General features: G+C 52.0%; 1 protein-coding gene across 1 annotated transcript in view; it reads left to right on the plus strand.

The window, feature by feature from the left end:
- Positions 1-1,155: 1,155 nt before the first annotated feature.
- The window catches only part of CRHR1 (corticotropin releasing hormone receptor 1), a 36,140-nt gene continuing 14,338 nt past the window's right edge, over positions 1,156-22,957 (plus strand). The window contains exons 1-2 of the mRNA XM_087826271.1: positions 1,156-1,316; positions 17,472-17,559. The gene's annotated coding sequence lies outside the window, so the exon portion shown is untranslated. The remainder of the gene's footprint in view (positions 1,317-17,471; positions 17,560-22,957) is intronic.

A 22,957-nucleotide genomic window follows, 5' to 3' on the forward strand; every position in this document is an offset into this window, starting at 1 on the left:
CACCCGGTTTCCGCGGAGGCTCTGCTCAGTCGGCGCTGCCCTATTGTCCAGCCTTCAATAGCCTCGCTCTCTTAGATTCACCTGAGTCCCCAAGTCACCCCCAGACTCCTTGGACTCCCCAGGCCCCAACCGCAAGCCAGGCAGGAGGTGGGAGGCTGCCTCCTCTCCTGTCCTCCCCCCGCCCCCGCCCCAATCCCCGGCTTCTCCCTGGACTGCGGCGGCAGCCACCGCTGCCAGAGCGTCCCGCCGACTGCCGCAAACCCGGGCGCAAGCAAAGGGGGTCAGTGCGGCGAGGGCGCGGGGAGCTGGCCCAGAGAGGGGAGAGGACAAGGAGGAGGGGTGGCGGAGAGAACAGAGGGGCGAAGCACAGAGGAGGGACTGAAGTGGAGGGGAGACAAGAGGGGAGGGGACGCCGCGGAGAGGGGGCGGGGAGCCGAGGCTACTGGCTGCGCGGACCGAGGGGGAGGCGGCGGAGGCTAGGCGGGCTCCCAGCTGGCGAGAGCTAAACGGCGGCCGGACTTTCATTGGAAAGGGAGAGCGAGAGCCCGCCGGGCCGGGCCAGGCTGGGCCGGGCCGGGCCGGGCCGCGACATAAGAGCCCCGCCGTTCACTCCGCCCGCCCAAGCCCGCAACCGCCGCCCGCTCCTCTGGGATGTCCGAGGGACCCAGGCGTCCAGGACGGTGACCGAGCGAGCCTGAGAATGGGACGGCGCCCGCAGCTCTGGCTCTTCAAGGTAAGAGCGAGCCGGTCAGCCCTCGAGAGCGGCCACCCCCAGCCTTGGTCCGGCGCGGGACGTGGGTGGCCTGTGGGTGTGATGGCGGGGATCACTGGGCAGAGCTGAGCGCAGGTCCGAGCGCGGCCAGGGTTTGAGGGGCAACCCAAATCCCTCTCCCTGGACCTTTGGAGCCGGCGTTGAGTGAATGGGGGAAGAACCCAGGTGAAAAAGGAAATCGTGGTGGCGAAGCTGCCGGGACGTTGTTGGAGGCGGGGGTCCGCCCACCCGGGTAACCAGCTCTGTACAGAGAAATCACTTGAGGTTTTGGGAGTCCAAGCTTGGTTCTGCCTCCTACCTCTCCCATGAAGACCCGGGTGCGGGGACTGGAGGCTCCCGAGACGGGGTCCTCACCCGCCCACCAGCCCCAGGCCCCTGTCAGCTCCCCCACTCCGCACGCCCCCGCCCTGTTCTTGGGAGCTCCTTCCTGCCCTGCCCCTTCTCCTCCGCGGAAAGCTACAAGTCTGGGGAAATAACTGTGCCCGGTGCCTCCGAGCCTTTGATCAGTATCGCGGTCTCCCGGGAGGAGGCGGTGCACCGGGCGGTGGGTACAGTTCCTCTGCTGCGCCGTGGGAGCTCAGCGCTCGGTCTCCAAGCCTTTGCGCTCGCGGTGCCGGGGCTGCGCAGTCTCTCGCGCCGGCTCGCTCACACCCCGGGTCTGGCGACACGATTCTGGAGCTCGGAGTTTAGGAAAGTCGCCAGACAGCAAATCCGGCGTCTGCCTGCTGAAGTTCGGGGGCGGTGGGGGGCAGCCCGCGGGCCGTGTGCGCCAAGGAAGGTGTAGGGGTGGACAGTCGGGCCCGAAGCTAGTAACAGCCGCCACTTCCCATTGCCTTACGCTTTCTAAAGTGGTTCCGATTGCAGGGTGTGGGCACGTAAGTAGCAGACGGAGGGAGAAGCGGGTGGGCCTCCGCGCCGCCGCCGGGAAGATCTGCAGGGCTCTCGCCGGAAGATCCGGACTCCGTGGGGTCGACGGTCTCAGGCAGCTTGACTGGGTTCAGTGCATTTAAAAGCCGACACATTCACAAGAATTGAATGGGAGAGGGAGTAGGTGTTGCCTTAATTTCATTTTCCAACAGTTTTTAAACCAACTTGTACGTATCCCAACTCACAACGTGGTTTGAGTGAAACCAAGATTTTAAAATTTAATTGCTGCCATTTCATCAGTTGAGATGTTAGGAGTTACGGGGCTTCTCCATTCTCTCCTCCCAAATATTTATAAGTTGTTTTTTAAAAATAACTGAGGGTTGGTTCAATGGAACCCATATTCCCTTCACCACCGATTAACAGAGGACTGGGGGTGAACCTAGAGAGGCTGAAGAGATGGCACTGAATGAGAATATTTCCAGAAAGGCTAGTGTGTATGGAGACTTGGTCTAAATTCACAAATCAATTAGACCAAATTCGATGTTTTAAATGGATTCAAGAATTGAACTGTAGGGTTTTTTTGTTTTTGTTTCTTTTTAAGTTTACCTGGTAATAGACAAATGTTCTTTCTTTGGCCTTTCTTAGAATCATGTGCAAATCTCTGCTTAGAATTATCATGTTTTCCTAAAAGAATATTTTTTCTGTTGTTGCCTGTGTCTTTCCTACTGGGTGGTGAGGTGATGGTAATGAACTCAGTGAGTGCTTGATAAATACCGAATGAGTGAGAGGCAGTGAATGAATGGGCAGCTAATGCTGGTTTCAATTAAATAGTCACTTTTTTCTTTTATTTATGTACCATGTACAACTCGCTAGGTATTGTTCCACCTGCTTTGCAAAAATTGGTCATTCAGTCCTCATAACAGCCCTAGGATGTAGGAATTATTACTGAGGCACAGAGAGGCTAAGTAACTTGGTCAAGGTCACACAGCCAGTGAGTGATGGAGCCAGAATTCAAACCCAGGCACTGTGGCTCTAAGGTTTTGTTAGCTTTTATCAAAAAATATTATAAGCTACTTAAATCACATCCTAGACCTCTGCCAGATGAGAGCTCAGATAGTTTTGTGAGTATGAAAGTATGAATCTAGGGGAGTTAATCCAAAATCCAGCTCTCTCCCCACCAAGTCAACCAGTATTGGGAAAGAATCCCCTCTGGGGCCCTTACTGTGGGCCTAACACTGAACTGGTTACAAAGGGAGAGTGTTGTGGTGAGAGCACTTGAGTGTGTGGGTGTGAGTGTGCATGAGAAAAATGTGTGTGTGCATGAGAGGGTGGTTATGTGTGTGAATGAGGGAGAGATGATGTGTGCTTGGGTGTTTGTGGATGCTAAGGAGGAGACAGGTGAAATATTGTCTCTACCCCTGGGGGGCAGGCTATGGAGCACCTCTGAGTCACCTACCCACCAGCTATAGCTCCTCAAAGGCAGACCCTGGTGTAGCTCAAAAATGTGGGTTCTGGTGAGTGTGAAGGGTAGAGAAGGGTGGGTTATTAAAGGAAAGCAAGTTTTGAGGAGGGAGCTGGTTTTATTGCTGTTGTCATTATTATAAAAACAACCTAGCTGCATTATACAAAGTTTGGAAACCAGAGGAGAAAATGGTTACGACCTCACCCTCCTAAGACAGCTATGTGACCACCTTAAAAATAATCCCAGCAGGCCCTTTTTCAAGTGCAGGTTTGGGCACAGCCATGGCCATTGGACAACCCCTCTCACTGTGTCACAGCCCGAGTCTGTCCCATGTTATTCCTGAGCTTCCAGAGGGAGACTGTCAACATCTGCATATTCCCTGTGAGTGGATGTTCTTTGCATCCCTATATCGGTGCACATTTGGGCCATTTCCAAATTGTTTCTTTGACAAGCCTGGTTTTTGAGGGGAACATTGGCAGGAAGGATACAGAGGGCAAATAAGTGAGCTCAGGGTGGGGCCATGGCTTCCATAGGGTGTGGGGATAACTGGCCTAGCTACCACCAGAAGCAAAGTAGGAAAGGGGGCTGACAGCCAGGCCAAGCGGTTCAATTTGCTATGGCCAGCCCTGGGAAGGGCATGACTTGGGCCAGTCCAGTTCTCAAGGACAGTATAGATTTATAGAAAAGCAGGACACTGACCCAGGGCCAATGAGGACAAGCTCAAGTGGAAAATCCATGCCGCGCGCTCTCTAACATTTGGCTCCTTGGAGAGCATCAGCAGCCAGCAGAGTTGAGCTGCACAGAAGGAGTTTGGAGGGTCCATGGTGCCCCTTGGGAGCACCTCAAATGCCCATGGTGCTTGCTAAGTCATGGGCCTGAGCCCCATCCATGTTGTGGCCTAGAAGGAAGGGGTCAGGCACAGGGCTGATCACTGCAGCAGCTCTTAGGGTTGGAAGACTATCAGCCTGGGAGGTGGCAAACCTGACTTTGGTCCCAGCTATGCTTCTATTGGCTGTGACTTCAGGTGGCCTTCCCTCTCCAAGTCACAGTTTGTAAATGGGGATATTAGACCTATTACCTTTCCATCTCTGTGAAAGGTCGGTTTCCCAACACTCCTCAGGACCATGACCCCACAAGGAAAGAAGCCCACTATGGTTATAAGAAAGACAGAAAAGGAAGGGAGGGAGGGAGGGGGGCGGGGGGGAGGTCCAGTGATTGGAGAATCCCCTGAGTGGAGCCTTAGCTAGTGAAACTCCAGACCCTTTGTCTGGGGTAGAGCAGGTTGGTGGCCTGGGGCCTTTCTTGTTTACTCTTCAGTGAAAAGAGGGGGTGGGTGATGTCTCCTATCTCTGACTCTGCCCTAACTGCTCATGGTACCAACAAAAGGAAGAGTGAGACCATTTTGGAGCCAAGGCCAAGTTGCTATTTTAGCTAATGTTATAGTCAAAGAAGGAATTTGTTAATGATAAATGACTCCTGTATATTTAGATTCTTGGGGACTCCTAGCAGCAAAGTCCCTTGGAAGTAACACCATCAAGTCCTTTTTAAATGCTTGTCTTTGGACTTGCCCTCTTCGCCAGCCACCCTTCACTCCACTCAATGTCAACATCTCCTTGTACAGATAAAAACATCAGGTGAAGCAGATGTGGGCTCAAATCCTGACTCTGCTATGAAGCTCTGGGCAAATTAGGTTATCACTCTGAACTTCAGTTTCTTCATCTGCAAAAGGGGGGGAAATAGTACCTACTTTATGGAATATTCAGAATGACTTCATGTGATGTCAGGTGTGAAATTAAGTACAACCACACAGTGTCTGGCACATAGTAACTGCTTAATAAGTATTAGCTATAGTAATCACAATAAATCTTACCAAATTTTATCAATCCAAGGAAAACCATGACAAGCAGTTGTTGTGAGGGGATAGGAATAGAAAGAGTGCTTGGTAGTGTAGAGTATCCTGCCCCAGGTCCTTTTGACATCCCTGGGGAGAAACGATGGGCCACCTGCTGTCAGCTGAACTCAAAGGTCAAAGGACTGAAGTGCCTGCAGTTGGCCCTCTGAACATCTCTCACATGTGAGAACATTTGACAATAAAAATAGAGACAGGTAGGGAGGATAATACAAGATGATTAACTCACTGATACAAATAATTATTTTGAAAACAACTAGCTGGATTCTATTAAACAACTGATTATTTATATTTTATTATTTTTCATTGAATTCACTGTGGTGACATTGGTTAATAAATTTATACAGGTTTCAGGGGTACAATTCTATAACACAGCATCTGTTTGTTGTATTGAGTGTTCACCACCCAAAGTCAAGTCTCCTTCCATCACCATTTATCCCCCATTTATCCTCTCCTACCTCCCCGACTGCCCTTTCCCTCTGGTAATCACCATACTGTTGTCTGTCTATCTAAGTAACAGATTATTAAGCATTTCTTTTCAGAGTAAGTGGTGTCTGCTTCAACAAAACTGAGAGGCTGAAAAGCAGGAGGGGAGGAAGGGAGAGAGGACAACTTAGGGGATTGGGACACACACTTGGTTTTCTGTGAAGTGGGCATGTAGAGAGGCAGTTCTAGGAGATGATTCCCTGTACGCAGAACATCCAACTCAAATGCTTTAGCCAAATGCTTTCTTTGGTGACTGTCACCCAGGAGCCATGAAGCCATTTCTGGGATGTTTGTGGGTACTCTTTTTGACCTATAAACATAGGAAATTTCACAATCCCACCCCTTGCCCTGCTGGGCCTCAGGGAGCAGTCCCAGTGAGGTGTTTAGAAGTGAGGGTCGTGGCTCCTGCCCCCTCCACCTGTCAATCATTCCCAACCTCCTGTCAATCTGGCCAAGAGCCTGGGCGCCTAGGTCAGAGCCCAGGACAGAAACTGGCCAGACTGGTCCATCTGCTTCCCAGGCTACAGAATGAGGGGTGGGGGTTGTTCTAGGCTGACTGACTTCACTACAATTTTGAAGGCACCCATGGGGAGGCACAGTGGGACACAGTTGAACCTTTCAGCGCTGGGAGGTCTCGGTCTTTGGGAGGGTTGGGACAAGGTATTGCTCAGTATCCCTGGCAGGTACCCGGAGCCAAAGAGCTGGAAGGCAGCCTGCTAGGGTGACAGGCTAGAGTGAGAGATGGATACAGGGATTCCCCCCCCCCCCACTTACAGCAGGGATTCTTTCCCCCTCCCCTACCCCTTGATCCGTATTTCCCCAGCCTCCCTGGCAGGGATGATTTCCAGGAGTACCAGCAGTTCCTAGAGGAACAGACAACCCTGCCACTGTGGGGACAGCTGGGTGAAGAGGAGGGAGGCTTGGGGATGAGAGGCTGCGCTGTGCAGGCTAGGGAGAAAACCGGGTTCAGGAGAGCTTTGGCTACCCTGGAGAAGGGCTGAGAGGGAGCCCTAGGCTGTATAAGGCCCAGTCAGCACAGGTCCAGGCCCCCTGCACCAGGAGCCCCTGGCCTCACTGTCAGAAGCAAATGCTGAGCTGAGAGCCCATGGGCCTGCTCAGTGTAGGCAGTCAGACAGACAAACAGTGAGAGGCAGACACACACACAGAAACTAAAGGTGATGCCGAGATGGAAACCACTGGCTAAAGTTGGTGAGACAGAGAGAGAGAGAGACCAGGACAGACAGTTCTGGAGTAAAGAGGAGGGCAGGAGGGAGAGAGAAAGAGATGGGTGGGGCGTGGGGAGAGAACTGATAGGGAGAGAGAGACCTGTGCATCTTTTTTGTTCGTTCTTGCTTTGAACTTTCTTCCTAGCACCCAAGAGAACATGTGTGTCCCTGGTTCTGAAGCCAGAGATGGCGTTTCCTGGAACCACCTCCATTTCTTACAAGAATCACCTCCCTCATCCCTAACCTGCTGTGTGGAGCCTCACTGGGTCGTCTGAGAGCCCCGGAGAGTAGAAGAGAGTGGGCCTCCCTCCATGGGCTCCCTCCAGACCCCACACAGACCCCTGGTGTGGGGGCTGCTGGTGTGTGTCCGTGAAAAGGAGCTCCCACTGAGCCCACACCATCCCAACACCACCAGGGCACACCCCCCACCGAGTTCACAAGGAACAGAGCCTGGTGCCTTTGTAGTCCTAACTGTCCCCCGTGTGCAGTCTGGCTGTCGCTTTCTTTCTTAGACATACACTCACCTTTCCCCTGTCCTGTAAGCACAGTCAAACCAGGGAGGCAGGTTTGCGTGCCCATCAGCTCAAGGCCAGGGCTGGAGAACTGACTCCCAGAGGAACAGCTGGGCACCCAGGGGCCACGGGGTCAGCAGTGGGAATGGATGCAGGCTGGACAGCCTCCATGGCTACACTCCGGCCCACACATGCCTGGCTGGGAGGCTGAGAGGCTGCTCTTAGAGGGAGGCCTGCCCCTGGGCTTGGTCTGAGCATCTGCTTTTCCCCTTTCTTCTGCCCTTTTCCCCCACTCTGCCCAGCTTCTCTCAGCCAGATGCACTATTTACTCAGCTGCCTCCGCAGCAGGGCCCACACCCATGACCCCACTGAGTCCTCCTGTCGCACTCTAGAGGTGAAGGAACCAGATAGTCCCTGAACCTCTCCATCCTCAGCTGACCCTTGGCCTCAGTTTCACTGTCCTCCTTCCTACCCTCCCCCACACACAGAGTATAGTCATTTCTGCCACTCCTGCCTTTGGCCATGCTGTTCCTCCCCCTGGGGCTTTTGCCACCTAGTCTCACTGTACCAATCCTGTCTGTCATGTCCACCAAAGTCTTCCTGAACCATCCCTACCCCCTCTTCCAGGAAGCTCTCCAGTCTAAGTCCATCTCTCACTGGTTGTTCCTTTGCTTTCTCTGTATCTCCTCCCCCTCATGTGAGCCTCCAGCTCATGGGAGCACCTGGGCCCTCAAACAACAGAGGTCCTCTAGCTCTTCGGTGTGTCCCCCACAAGATCCTCAAGACATTTACCAGCCAGACCCCACACGGACCCCTGGTCACTCCCACTGAACCCAAGCCCTCATTCCCACCACAGACTCTGAGCCCTGCCTGGGCCAGGAGGATTCCCTTAAAAACAAAAACAAGACTGTGTTCCCAGCACCCACTCCAGTCCTCCACAAACACAGGCGCACGACAGATGCTGAACTCAGTGGAGGACACCTCCCTGCTCCTCCTGCTCCTGCTCCTGCTCAACATCTGCCTGTGCAAGAGGCAGTGCTGTGGTGACAGAGACACGGAAACGACCAGCTAGACAGATTCCTCTGCCTCTGCGTGTGGACTTATGACTCAGTGGCTTATCTATGCTGTGGGTGCCGCTTGGTGACGCTTAGCGATTCCAGTGCTGCACCACGTTCCATCCCCCAGTCCCCACAGCACTGGGGGCGTTTGTCCGCATGTAAAAACAGAGGCAGCATTTTGCTTCATAACGGCCAGGGGCTGGTGGGAGACGGTGCCCCAGAGGGAGGGCTCAGGTGGGCTGAGGTCAAATACAAGACCCTTCTCAGAACCTGGGGCCTTCAGAAAGCAGGTCTTGGTTGACCCCACTGGGTTAGTTCAGTTACCCTCCATTCTGGTGACACTTTGGAATCACCCGGAGAGTCCCGAGTTTCCTCTCAGGCCTGCTGAACCTGAATCTCTGGGGTAAAGCTGGAGACATTGAATTTTCTATTTCCCACATGCTGTCTGGAAACTTCTGATTTCACTTCTTTTACAGGCAAAGAAACAGGCAGGGCCATTGCCTATCTTATGGACAATTATATGGTCATTTCTAATCTCTGCCCTAAATCTCCCTGCTCAGTGGGGTTTGGTGGCCCAGCAGTCCCCTTTCAGCTAACCCCTCTGTGGCCTTGGAAGGCAGTCGCTAGAAAAGCAGCCTCAAAACCTTTAGCCATTTGATTCCAATAGAATCAAATTTGTAGTCGACTGATGATCTCACTCTGCCTTCCCAGCCCTCCTCACATCCCCTTTCAAATGCAGCTTCTCAGAGGACATCCTGCTTCTGCCCACAGTGAAATCCCCCTCACTTTACACTTGTCAGGAAGCCGAGAGGTGAGAGCACAGCTGACAGTGGCACCTGCATGGCTGGTGTCTCCCCGTATTGTCCCCCCCCCACACCTTGACTCTATCTCCCAGAGTAGCAGATGCTCCCTCAGGGATGGTTCCTCAGTTTCTGGGAGCCACACCTAACCCCTAGCTGAGCAGCTCCTAGGGGCAGGGGACAAGATCAGAGCCCCAGCCAGGCTCCACTCCCCTGCAAAAACCAAACTCAACCCTTCCTCAGTGCCCCACTGACAGGGTCCTACTCCTGTCCACCCCCCAATTCCCACTGCTGGCTCTTGGGGGGCCAGGCTACAGCCCGGAGCTAGAGGTCATGAGGGTAAAGCAAGCTGTATCTCTACCTTTGGAGGATCCATGCTGGGAGTGGGGCGGAAGGAGGCAGGGGCACAGTCCCAGAACTGGAACATCTGGACAGTGGGAAGAGAGTCCAGGTCCCAACTTCTAGGGCTCAGAAGGATGAAATGAGAAAAATCACAGCGTCTGGCACTGTGGTGAGCGTTCAGTAACAGCTGGAATTTAGAGTGAAGAAGGAAGGAGGGGAGGGAAAGAAAAGCAAAGGAGAGGAAGGGGGGAAACAGGGGCTAGGGAGACTGAGAGAGGTGGTGAGATTAGGATCAGAAGAGAGGAGGTAGGGAGGAAAGAGCCAGGGAGGCCGAGGAGGCACAGACTAGGAGGAAATATTAATGAGTGAATCTGAGAGAGAATCATAACAGGAAAGGAGAAAGTGAATGAGCAAGAGGCAGAAAAGGAGGCACTGCCACCCCCTGCATCATTGACTGCCGTGCACGTGCGATTTTTGCTGGTGGCTGCTGGCTCCTGGGAACAGAGTGGTGGTGGACAGTGGGTGTCCTGGGTGGGCAGGGGACCTGTCATGGAGCGTATGCCCTTCTGGGGAGAAGGCCAAGTCAGAAGGGAAGCAACTTGCACACAGCAGTAAGCACTACCACTTGTTAACTGCTTGCTCTGTGCTGGTCCCCGTGCTGTTTTAACTGCACCTTATTGTTGAATCTCTCCAAGAGCTTTAAGGTACAAATACTTCATGCCTATTAGCTTCATTTACAGATGGGAAAATTGAGGCTCAGAGATGTTCAATGATTCACTCAAGATCACACAGAAAGTGAAAACCCATCCATTCATTGCTGCATCAGCCATTCACGTATTCAATCAACAAATATGCATTGGGGCCTACTCTATGCCAGGCCCCACTGAGGGTACAAAGGTAGCAAACCCAGACCCTGCCCTCCGGGAGTTTATAACCCAACCGTATAATATATCTGGGACCCTGGGAGGGGTGTGTATATATTCCAGCGCTGGGGTTTCCCAGGTCCTCCCTGCTCCTCAGGAGGGTGAAGCAGGCAGCTGCTGCTTTTAGCTCTGCTGGGAGCCTCATTAGGGGAGCAGAGGAGTGAGGTAGCAGGGTGAGGGGGCAGGGCACACCCTGAGCCCAGGGCCCCAGGGAGGAGGTCTGGAGGCGGGAACATCCAGGCATGCCCCCCTCCCAGAACTGTAGGCAGGAGATTTTCATCCCCCTTTTTTCCTCTCTGCACAACAGTAATTTAAGTTAATTAAATGTAACGATAAATTATTTCTCATCTGCCTAGAATAATCTTTCTCTGCTCACCCACTTTGGGGGAAAGCACAGGATCTTTGTCTTGAGATGGGGACAGGTTGCAGCTGTGGAAAGAGGCTGTGGGGGGAGGAACTGGCAGGGCAGGATGGACAGGAAGAGGGTACTCAGTGGCAGAAGTCCTGGGCAGTCAAGAGGGATGAGAAAAGGCATCCAGCACCGCCGTCCTTTGTCCCCAGTCTAGTTTGACCCTGGCTAGTGAAAGGCACCCCCAGAGTCCCAGCTCTGCTGGTGCACAGCCTGTAATTACAGCCCCCACTGGTACCTCTGCCGGCACCTCTGTGCAGGGCAGAAACTGCATGATTACATGTGCGCCCCGCCCCCCCATCGACATTCCATAACTACAGACACATACATCCCCGTTGGCACAGACAGGTTTCAGGGAATTGATTGCTCGTGTTTTATTTCTGCAACCTGTTTTTTAAACGCAACAGGGAAGCCAGCTTTTTTATGAAATCTTGATTTATGACCCTTCCTCTTTTTCATATTCAGATCTTCTCTTGGCTTTGCTTAAAACAGGCTACACCTTGCAAACCACGTATCTGATAAGGAGTTAATATCGAAAATATATAAGGAACTTATACAATTCAATACCCCCCAAGTACCCCCAAAAAATCCAATTGAAAAATGGACAAAGGACCTGAACGGACATTTTTCCAAAGAAGATATTCAAATGGCCAACACGTGCATGGAAAGGTGCTCAGCATCACTGACCATCAGGGAAATGCAAATCAAAACCACAATGAAATATCACCTGTTAGAATAACTACCATCAAAATGCAAGAGATAACAAATGCTGGCGAGGATGTGGAGAAAAGGAAACCCTTGTGCACTGCTGGTGGGACTGTAAATTGGTGCAGCCACTATAGAAAACTGCATGGAGGTTCCTCAAAAAATTAAAAATATAACTACCATATAATCTGGCAATCTTACTTGTGAGTATATATCCAAAGGAAACAAAATCACTATCTCGAACAGCTATCTGCACTCCCATATTTATTGCAGCATTATTTACATTAGCCAAGACATGGAAATAACCTAAGTCTCCACTGATGGATGCTGGAATAAAGAAGATGTGTTATATATACAATGGAATATTACTCGGCCATAAAAAAAGTAGGAAATCCTGCCATTTGCAACAACATGGATAGACCTTGAGGGCATTGTGCTAAGTGAAATAAGTCAGACAGAGAAAGACAAACCCTATATGATCTCTTATATGTGGAATCTTAAAAAAACTGAACTCACAGAAACAGATAATAGATCAGTGGTTGCTGGGGGTGGAGGGCAGGTGGGAATGGGTAAAGGTGGTGAAAAAGTATAAACTTCCAGTTTTAAGATGAATACATTTGGGGGGTGTAATATACAACATGTGACTATAGTTAACAATAGTGTGCTGCATATTTGAAAGTTGCTAAGAGAGTAAATATTACTCCTTGAATGTAGAATCACAGTCTAGCAAGAGTCTTGGTTGAGACCACCAAATCTAATGGTTTAAAAGACAAAACTTTCCTTTTAAGCTGAAAAAAAAGCAAACACCTTCCCACTGGAAAGCTTACAGAGAAGGCAGAAGAGTCTGACTGAATGGGGGGTGAGGAGGGCTGGGTTCTGCCTACAGCCCCTCCCCTGCCTGTGGGAAGCCTGCTGTGCTCCAAACCTCTGTAACTAAGGAAGATTCTGGGGCCCACAGCCACCAAGTTATGGTAATGACCACATGGACACTTGTGGGGGACTTTATTTTTTAATTTTTTAGAATATATCTTTATTGATTTCAGAGAAAGGAAAGGAGAGGTAGAGAGAGAGATAGAAACATCAATGATGAGAGAATCATTGAACAGCTGCCTCCTGCACGTCCCCAACTGGGGATCGAGCCCACAACCCGGGCATGTGCCCTGACTGGGAATCGAACCCCGATTGCCTGGATCCTAGGTTGACACTCAACCACTGAGCCACACCCTGCCAGGCATTGTGGGGGACTTTAAATTGCAGAAAGCATCTTACTCCTATTTTCCCCCCAGGTGGCCCACATCCCTGGGATGCAGGTAAGAAAGACCTCATTGCCCAGAGGGGACAACTAACTCCCCGGAAGTCACACAGTCAGTGGGTAGGACTGGGCTCAGAACTCAGCAGACAGAGAAGGAAACTTGCTGAGGATCACTCTCAAACCATGCAGCTGCAGCTCTGTCAGAGGTTTTCCTGGGGGCTGGGGGGCTCTCCCAAGCTGAGCACCAGAGGTTGCTGTGAAGGGGCAGGAAGACAGGCCTCCTTCTCCTGGCTCCTCATCAACTTTTAGAAGGAGGGGGCAGCCTCCAGTGACTTCAGGCCACCCTTCTTTCCCCTCCAGAGCCCTCTCTGGAAGGTTAATTACCAAATCATCCCATCAAGGGAAATGGCACTTTGTGCCTTAAAGACCAAGCCGAGCTTCAGCAACGTTGTTATTTATGGTCTCTAATAAGCATTTTCTGGGTGTGATTAACCTTTAAGCCAAAGTCACGCTGGGATTTGGGATGGCAGCTTCAATTCCAGCCATGCTCTGTGCTGGCCTGGGGGTGGGGGCAAGGGCAGCAGCTGGAGCAGGCAGCTGACAGACTGTGGCCCTCCTACCCCATCCTCTGTGCCCGATCCTGCACCCTCCTCTATCCATCCCTTCTTCCCATGCTCTGTCCTGACCTGGGCCATTGCCCTCCTCTATCTTTCATCCACTTAGACATAGATTGCCTGCTTACTGGGCCCTAGTCCTCACTCAACAGTTGAAAACAGTTCAGTGACCCTGAGCACCTCAACTGTAAAACCCCTATAAAATGGGGGGCATGAGACCTACCCCGCCTGCTTTCTGCAGTGCAGCGCCCCTCGGTGCAGGCGAGTGAGCCTAGCGCTCCACCAGCTTTGGATCCTGGATGCCATTGTTGGGAAATGGTAAACCTTACGAAGTCCTGAACACTTGGTTTGTCCAAAATTGTTCTAAAAGGAGAGCGGCAGGACTGATGTTGGAGGGGAGGAACAGGAGGAGGGACCCAAGAAAGCGATGCCCTGGTCAAACCTGGTTTGCTTTCAGGGAGGATGACACGTCTGGTTTGGTGAGGCCCGAGCCTCTGACGTGACCCCATCGGTCATATGCTCTGGCATTTTGGGGGTGTTAGGCCTCCTTGAGAAGTGGAGGATGCTGTGCACCCTCCACAGGAAAATGGTTGTCATTACAAGCAACTTGGCCATTTACTTACAGGGTTTCGTGCCCCCCACCCTGTGTGCTTGTGGACCCCAGAGTAAGAGCTCTCAGCCCTAGAGGGAAACAAATGGCATCCTTGAAACTCGGGAGCCTGTTCCTACAATGCGCCATTGCCTGTTGATGGAGATGGAAAACTGCAGTGAATGCTGAAAGGAGCTCAACATGTGGTGGGAGGAAATACACAGGAAACTCCTGATTTTTCATGGAAGTGTGACTCAGGAATAAGCCAGGAGCCGTTTCAAACCCTCCGCAGAGCAAGAGGGGACACAGACACAGGCAGATTCTGTACAGAGCTGACCTTTCCTGAGCAGAAAGGTTGGGTCGGGAATATTAAGAAGCCTTTTTCTTTGCATAATGCAAAGCTGGCCCTCTCGGTAGAAAATGACTTTGTGAACCATCATATCCAAGAAGGAGATGGAAGGGTCAGGGCTGTAGGCAGCCAGCCAAGGACAGGCTGGCCCTCTGACCCATGGTGTTTGGTTTGGTTTCATGATGAATTTGGATTGCTCAATTCCTCAATGAACCCCAGGACATCAAGATGCGAGACTAAGACATGTGGCTGCTGTATCTGCCATCTAATTAGAACCCTGGGGTGTAAGTGCTTTGCACTGAGGCTGTTTCATGCATCTGGGACTAGCCCAGGGTCTCCGTCTGCCAGCGTCATGAGCACCAGAGTCCAGTGCATGGACAGAAAGGACGTGGGCACGCTGACGGGTGATTGATTTGCTCTACTTTGGAGGGTTGGGGAAGGCACTGCCAAGGGGAGGGGCAGTAGAACTGGCTTTTGAGGACTGCAGAGTTCACCAGGGCAAGGGTGGGCCAGGGTGAGGAGAGGCAAGGAACTGCGAGAGCACAGGTGTGCAGACACTTGCACGATGCGTGTACCGATGAGCAATTCAATGGGAATAGAATGCGGTGTGCCTTCAAAGGGGATAGGAAGACTGGAGCACAAAGCACAACTTCAGGATCAGAAGGATAATGGTGGGATGTCAGGCAGCAGGACTGATACTCCAGGATAGGTTGTTTCCAGTTTGTTTAATTTGCCTATGGCTGAGCTTGCTGTTAGAGCCCCACTTCCATTCTCTGTGTGCCTGTGTTGGGAGGTGGCAGAAGTGGGGTGGGGCGACAAGCTGGGGGCAGGGAGTCCTAGTCTCATTCTACCTAGAAGGAGCCTCTGGCCATCCCAGCTAACCAGCTCCTCTCTGGGGACAGGGCAGAGCTGGGTCCCTACTGACTGTGCTGAGCTGAGCAGTGCAGGTTTGTCCCTGAGGACTCTGCTCTCTGCTTTGCCAGCAAGAGCCACTGGCTGGCCTGGTGGCTTCCTCTTCTCTCCGTTTCTGCGTTTTCTTTTGGAAAATAGAGTAAAGATATTTCACCATCTCTCTGGTGACTGTGAAGTTTAATTACTGATTAATAAAGAGTTGGAAGTTCCTCGGGGCTGAGAGTTGAATGGGTTTGTTCTAATATCTCCCGAGCCCCAGGAGTGAGTTGCTAACGCCAGCACTGTTTGCTGAGCACCTGGAGTGCTGGGCATAGGATGGGGGTGCAGGGCTGGGGGGTGCTTAGGAGCTTGGCCCAGTAAAAGCACAGAGACCTCTAATGATGTGGCAGGAGTGTGCCAGCAAGTGAATAGAGTCAACAAGCCCACTAAGGACTCAGGCAGGGCACTGAGGGGGTGATGTATGTGAATTATCAGAGTCAAGGGGGGCTTTCTGAAGGAGGTGGTGGCAGGACAGGCTGACGGGACTGGGGAGCACTCGATTCCACCTTGGAATGCAGGGTAGGAGAGGGAGCAGAGCCTGTCTTTGTCATCGAACAGACATGGGAAGGAGCAGGTACTGGGAAAAGTGGGTGGCACTGGGAGGGGTAGAGGGGGACAGGGTAGGAGAGGACATTTGAGACAGGTAAGCATGGAATGTTTGCCTCTGGAAAAACCCAAATCAGTTTGCTTCTAAGGATGGGAGGGGCAGGTCCTGAGGTCCAGAAGGGGTGGGTGGGGAGGAGTCCAGAGGAAAGGAGGAGGTATAGCCATAGGAGGGTGGGATAGGGGATGGTAGAGTTCAGCTTGGGCAGAAGGCATGTGAGCAGGGCAGGGTCAGGACTAGGGTGAGGCCATTGAGGCATTCTCCTCAAGTGCAAAATTTAAGGAGGTGCCCAGAATCCCCGTAATCAAGATAAATAATATTTTAACATTACTGATCTTTCCTTTTACCCCAAGCACCAATATGGCCCAGCACTGTTATTGATCTTGTCTTTTTTTTTTTTAAGTTTTAAATATTTTGTTGATTGTGGATTTTTTGCATTAGAGTTTTAAAAAATATTGTATTAAAATATTATTTCTCTTGAGCACTAAGTTTTGGTGCCCCCTTAAAATCTGCACCAGAGGTGAGTGCCTCGCTCTCCTCACCCTATTCTGGGCCCTGTGAGTGAGGACTGGGCATGATGGATGTGTGAAGCTAGACACCACCCTGGCTCTAATCTAAACTAGCCATTTGCTGGCTGGGACTCGGACAAGCCCCTCCCTCTCCCCATCTCATTTTCCCTCTGGCTGTGAAAATCACAGGGTCTGGCACGGTGCAAGTCTTTAATAAAAGCTGGAGGGGAAACTGAGGCACAGAGAGGTCAAGTAACCTGTCCATGGCCACACAGTGAAACCAGGGCTGGATGCCAGGTCTCTTTTGACTCTAAATCCATAGGAAGGGTGGTGACCTCAAGGGAGGGGACACAATGATTGTGTAGGGGTGTTAGTTGAAGAAGGGACAGCCCTCCAGGTGTGGGGCCTACACCACTCCCCTCCCAGTGGGCTGAAATTCTGGAATCAGAGTGACCCAGGGCCCCTGGAGATTTCGAGGGGTGAAAGGTCTCCATGGAGTTGGGCAGCTGTCTTCCCAGGCACATTTATTCCTTCCCCTCTCTAGGCCCTAGTTTTCTCATCTACAAAAAGGGACAGCCACACCAGTCCCAGGGAAAATTAAGTGCCACTGCAGGTGTAAAAAGGCTTGATAAATGGTGAGGTGCAAGTTGTAGGGACTGGTAATTAGCTGGGCAGGGATGAGGGCCCAGAAGCAGCTCATTGAACAGGAGGCCAGGAGAGCCTGCAGCTCTGAGGGGAGGGTGAGGAGAGGGAGGTGCACTAATGAGAATCTATGATCCGTGGTGCTCAGGGTGTTGGGACACAGTTGGGCCATGCTCGGGATCCCATGTGGATGGAGGCAGCTTCCTTAGGCAGATTGTTTATTTGGGGGCCTTTCTTCTCACTGGGGGTCCCCCAGCCCTCAGGGAGAAAATTCACCTGCCCTGGGAACCTGGGCCCTTGCTCTTTCCAGCCTCCTTTTCAGGACTCTCCAAGAGCGAAACGGCTCTAGACCAGGCAGAGAGGATAGGGCAGGGGTCTTGGGGGAGGAAGGAGGCTGGAGGTTGGAAGGGGGTGCCTGGGAAGAGACATGGATGACAGGGAAGAGAGGGGAGGCAGTTTAACCATGTCCTTCGGCCCCCTGTGCCCACAGGCCCTTCTCCTCCTGGGGCTGAACCCCATCTCTGCCTTCCTCCAGGACCAGCACTGCGAGAGCCTGTCCCCGGCCACCAACATCTCTGGTGAGTACCCCACTCTGCTCCTGCAAGAGTCCAGGTCACCACAGCCCCGCCACCTGCCCCCACCAGGATTCTCACACAGAGCCATGCCCTAAGGCAGAATAGCAGAGACATAGCCTCTCTAGTCTAAGCAATTCCTCATTCCTCATTCCACAGAGGGAGTGCTGTGTTGAGGAGGATGCTGAAATTGTGGTGGGAAAGGGAGCTGTGAATAGGTAACAGCATCTGCCATGGGCACAGGAGGGGCACGTGGCAAGTGTGCTGGGTAGTTATCTGCCCTGCTTTGTGGTAGGAGACAGGGAGGGTCGCCCCAGCCCTTGCTGCTGTAAAGATCAGCAGAGCCGGGGCTGAGCCGGGGCTGCGGCATCAGGGAGGAGAAAGGCTGCTGCTCTGGGCGAAGCTGGCAGTGTAGGGTCAGCGAGCTCTGCCAGGCGCTGCCAGAAGTATCTGAGCTATAGGAACCCAGTCTTCACAATCGCCTTCTGAGGCAGGCGCTGTACCCTCATCGTACACACAGGGAAACAGAGCACAGAGAAAAACCAGTAAGTGCTGGAGCCCAGATTGGAGCCCAGGCGACCTGGCTTCCAGATACGTCTTCAATACCATCTCAACATGACCTCAGTGAAAATACTGCTTAACTGCAAATATGACTCATACTTGTATAACTTTTTTTTTTTTTTTTACAAAGGGCTTTTGAATAATGGTCTTATTTCATGTTCACAAGAGTTTAAGACCCACTTGTACAGATGAGAGAACTTAGGCACAGGAGAGTTACATGGGAAATTTAGGTCTTTGGCTTTGCCTTATCGAGACCATGCCTTTTCTAACTTGGGGTGTGACCCCTGAGCCCTCACCCTGGCCTCTTTAATGAGGATCCTGGGGATGCTGCTGCTGGCTAGGTGGGAGGGCCCCTGCACCTGAGGGTCTTAAGGAGGTTCATTCAGTCTTTGGTGATTTATTTTCCTCTTTAGGCCGCTCCTCGATTCAATCCAACTCATTAATTGAGCACCTACTATGCACCGGGCCCTAAGCAAGGCACTAGGGGACCCAGGAGTCAAGTCCACAGACACATGTACTATGAGGCAGAGCACAAGGCACGTGCTGGAGGAGAAGCAGACCCAGTGTGCTAGCAGGGAGGCCAGGCACCAGTTTCTGAAGCTGGGTCTGCGGGGAGAGGAGGCTTCCACAACTTAGAGCAGCTGCACTGGCCTGCTGTCTTCACTAGGGAGGGCTGCAGTGGGGTGGGGAATGAACACTGGACTTGGAGAAGCCTGACTGGGTGCCCACAGTGGCGCTCAGTCTTGTCCTGGCTGGGTGTGGATGCACAGTAGCCACAGAGATGAGCATGCCCCTGAGCCTCACTTTGCTCAGTTGTAAAGTTAGGGGGTATGACATCTGCCTCAAGGATCCATTATGATTAATGCACTAAGTTTTGTGGTAATATTCCACAAACTGTAGAGTGCCACACCACTACTGAATAGTAGTATTATTGTTGGTAACATCTGCAGGCTTTTAAAAGTGCTTATCATATAGCTGGGTTGAGGGGAAGGCACTTGCCATGAAGTGCTCGCTATAACGCAGGTGTCAGGGAAGTTAGATCAGGAGTGGTATGAATCTAGGAAGGCTTCCTGAAGGAGGAGATTTCAAGGTGAGTCTCTGAGACTCTGAGCATGGACTGGCAGAGAAGACCCAATGCTCTGAGCCAAAGCTAGAGTTGACTTAGGACCAGCAGATGGGTTTGGTGGAAGGACAAGGGAAGAGTGAGGAAGGAAGAGCAGTAAGTCTGGAGAGGAACTGGGAGCACGGAGCATCTGGCTGCGAGGTTGGCTAAGCTGGGTCATAGGGAACGGGGAAGTTCTTGAGTAAGAGTCTGGAGTGTTAGCAGAGAGACTGGGAGGGAGGCCACCTTCTCAGAGGCTGGGCCTGAGATGAAAGGCCCTACCTGCAGCCCCCCATGCACTGGGGCGAGGTCAGCCTCCATTAATTTGCTCGTTGTTTTCAGGAGGAGTGACATCCCTGAGCCACTGAAGGTATCACCTGGCCTTGGAGGCAATAGGCCATGATGAATGCCATTCATTGCCCGATGATTTGTACTCTGTCCCATTAGCCCCAGCTTGGCCCAGCCTGCCTGGCTTCATGGCACACAATCCATCACCCTCTACAATGGCCTCTGATAACGCGCTATTTGTCTTCTGGCGCCAAGACCTACTCAGACCAATGGGCACTGGTAGACAGATGGTGAGAGTGGGGTGGAGGGACTGGGACAGATGGATGGGCGTCTGGCCAGGGCAGCGGGCACTGAGCCAGGGCCTTTGGGGGGCTTCTGACATGCCAGGAACAGGGAGAAAGTGGGTCCCCAGGGCCATCATGTGGCAGATCACAGACTTGGCAACTCATAAATCATGTCATGAATATGACAATGCCAGAAAGTAATAGAATTATTGACTAATGACAAATGGAATCATATTGCTGACAAGAACCCAGGGTCATCAGTTCCCATCCCATCTTAAGGTCATGAATGAAACAATAATTAATGAGAGCTTATATTTATTTTGTGCCCACTAAGTGCAGACACCATTCTAAGTGCTCTAATCTCATTCAATCATCACAACAGCATAGTCAGGAAGTATTTTTATCCCCATTTTACAGAAGAGGAACCTAAGGCTCAGAAAGGTTTAATAACTTGCCTAAGTATTTAAAGTTACAAAGCAGTGACTCTAAGATTTGAAGCAAATGGGCTGATTCTAGACTTTGCCACCACCATGTTATATGGCTACCCAGAGAGCTGTGGTGCCCAGGGCCCAGCATGGTCAATCATCCTGGGGTGCAGAGTCACCCCTGCAACTTCCCATATCCATACTGGGTTAGCACATGGCCCCTAATTTCCCTCCAGACCTACTATGTGCCTGGCACTGTGCTAGGTAATGGGAATGCAAAAGTGAAGAGCCTACACAACCACAGGACAGGATGCCCACCCATTTGTCCTGATGAATCACACACCCTACAAAAGCATCTTTCTTCTCTGCCCAAAGAGAAGGCAGCTCAACCACAAGGTGGTGGAGCAAATAGCAGGACTCACTGCCTGCCCTCTGCCACCCCCTCCAGGCCAGGTGACACAGACAGAGCCCCTGACCATTCATCTCATCAACACCTTCCTCTGGATGGGCAATTGTGTGTATTTCAGAAGCTGCCCATGAGTCCCTTTCCTGGGCTTAAACCAAACAAGGAGATGGGTTTCCCAGCCATGGGGAAGGGAATATTCCCTGCTCTGGTATATTCAGAACCCTTGGATGAAAGACCCGACATAACTGGAGCAGGACCCAGGTTCCAGTTTCCCTCGGAAGATCTGCTGAGCACATTTGGACCTTGAGCCTGATGGGAAGGGAAATGTGATACCTACTTGGAGGAAGAAACCAGTGCCCAATCCTGCACAAGCGTTAAATAGGCCACCTTCAAAGGGTTCTTGTCTGTTCATTAAAGTGGGCCCCCCATGATCCTGACTCAGCAAGGGTTTTTCAGAGGCAGGTGGGAGCCACCCACACTCCTCCTCCTCTTCCCTCCATTCGCAAGTGTTTGGGGTAGTCTGACCACCCTGCTCCCATGAACAGTGAGTATGGGGCCCCATGCATCTGCCCTGTGCACACGTGGGGAAGGAGGAAAATACAAGACTAGTGATACATTGGTCCACCTGACTCTACCCCCCCCCCCCAAGAGAGACCCTGAAGGGATCTAGCTGTCCCATAAGTGAGGGCGTAAGCCATCTAGTAACAACCCTGGGCAGGCATTAAACACCAGTGTTCAAAACCCACTTCTGCCTCTTAGTGTCTGTGTGACTGTGGATAGGCAATTTGAGTGCTCAGGCCTCAGTTTTCTTATCTGTAAAATAGAGAGAATTAGCACCCATGTTGGCAGGTGGTGCAAGACCCTTAGTAGGTGCTATGGAATCCACAGCCCATAGCCTAGGGGCAAATAGCAGCGGCCCTATGCATTCCCACCCCCAAACCCAGACCAGCTGTGTGCAGTGTCAGGGTTCGGGGCATTGGCTGGCACCTGGTCCTCAAGGCTAAGAGGGCCATCTGCTCAGTGGCCAGTCCCTGCCTTGGCTCTGGCCTGGTCCTGGCTATGGCTGGTGCCCAGTCCTTCCCTGCCCTCTGTTCTTTGTGGAAGGGGCTCTAGAGAACTGTCCAAGGCAGGAAAGAGGGAGAAGGAAGAGTGCGAGAGGCAATGCTACCCAGACTGAGAAGGTGTGTTAGGCAAGTCCCAGGTGGCACATGTGACATTCCATTCATCTTCCCAGTCCCTTGTTCAGGAGGTACTGTGAATGAATGAGTGAACAAATGGACAACCTCCTGAGGAAGGTACGATGGCATCATTAAACCAGATGGTATATGTAAAGCGCCTGGCATATATGCCTGTCACACAGCCCTCAATAAATGCTACTTGTTCCCCACTGCCCCTTTGACTGTCCCCCCTCCCTTTATTGGCACAAAAGGTGGTGTAATAGAAAGCGCACTGGATTTAGAGTAAAAAACACATGGCTATGTGTCTTGGTTCTTTCACTCATTGACTCGTGACCTGGGGCAAGTCACTTACTTCCATGGGCCTCAGTATGCTCACCTGTACAAAGGGGAGAAAGGTGTTGCAGGATGGGTGAGGATATGAAGAAAGGCTTTGAAAAAGCAGAACGTGGGTCATATTACCCCTCCCTTCCCATGGCCACGTGCCTCCAGCTACCCCCTCTTCCAGGCTCAGCACTATCGACATGGCCCATGACATTAAAATCTCAGCCTGCTTTCCTCACACCCCTAACCCCACCTCTGCTCCGTGAAGCAATTCACGGATGCCCTACTGTGGCTCAGTGCCAGGGATTGGCCCACCCCAGCCGCCTGGCCCACCGGCTCCTCACAGCCATTAAGCCCCAGTCCAGATTTCTTTCTCTTTCAATTAAACCACTTGGCCTCAAGGCCTCTACCCGCTTGCGCCCTGATTTGCATGAACACCCTATGAAGAGTTTTGATTAGAAAGGAAAACCAGCATTTGGTACAAGTGCTGCTCAGCATTGCCTTGCATCCAGCAGGGAAAGGGCACCAATCTAATCCAGTGCTATTTCCTGAGAGACTGGGGACAAGCTAAGCTGGGGAGGAGATGGCAGGTGGGCCCTAGCCAGAGCTTGGCAGCTGCTAATGCTCAGACCTAAAGAGGCTGCCCCCGCACTGGTTCATGGCTCTCGCTGGCTTGTCTGTGCATTCTTGCGCCATCCCAGGTTATTAGCTCTCTTCCATCGTACTGAGCACACTGGGCCAGCCTTATGTAGAAGAGGAGCACCCAAAGCAGAGAAAGAAGGGGATGCTTCAGGAGGGGGGCCAGGACTGTCCTCAGCCCAGCCCCTATCCATTGGAGA

This window comes from Miniopterus natalensis, chromosome 17 (genome assembly GCF_054644295.1).
Source record: "Miniopterus natalensis isolate mMinNat1 chromosome 17, mMinNat1.hap1, whole genome shotgun sequence".
NCBI lineage: Eukaryota > Metazoa > Chordata > Mammalia > Chiroptera > Miniopteridae > Miniopterus > Miniopterus natalensis.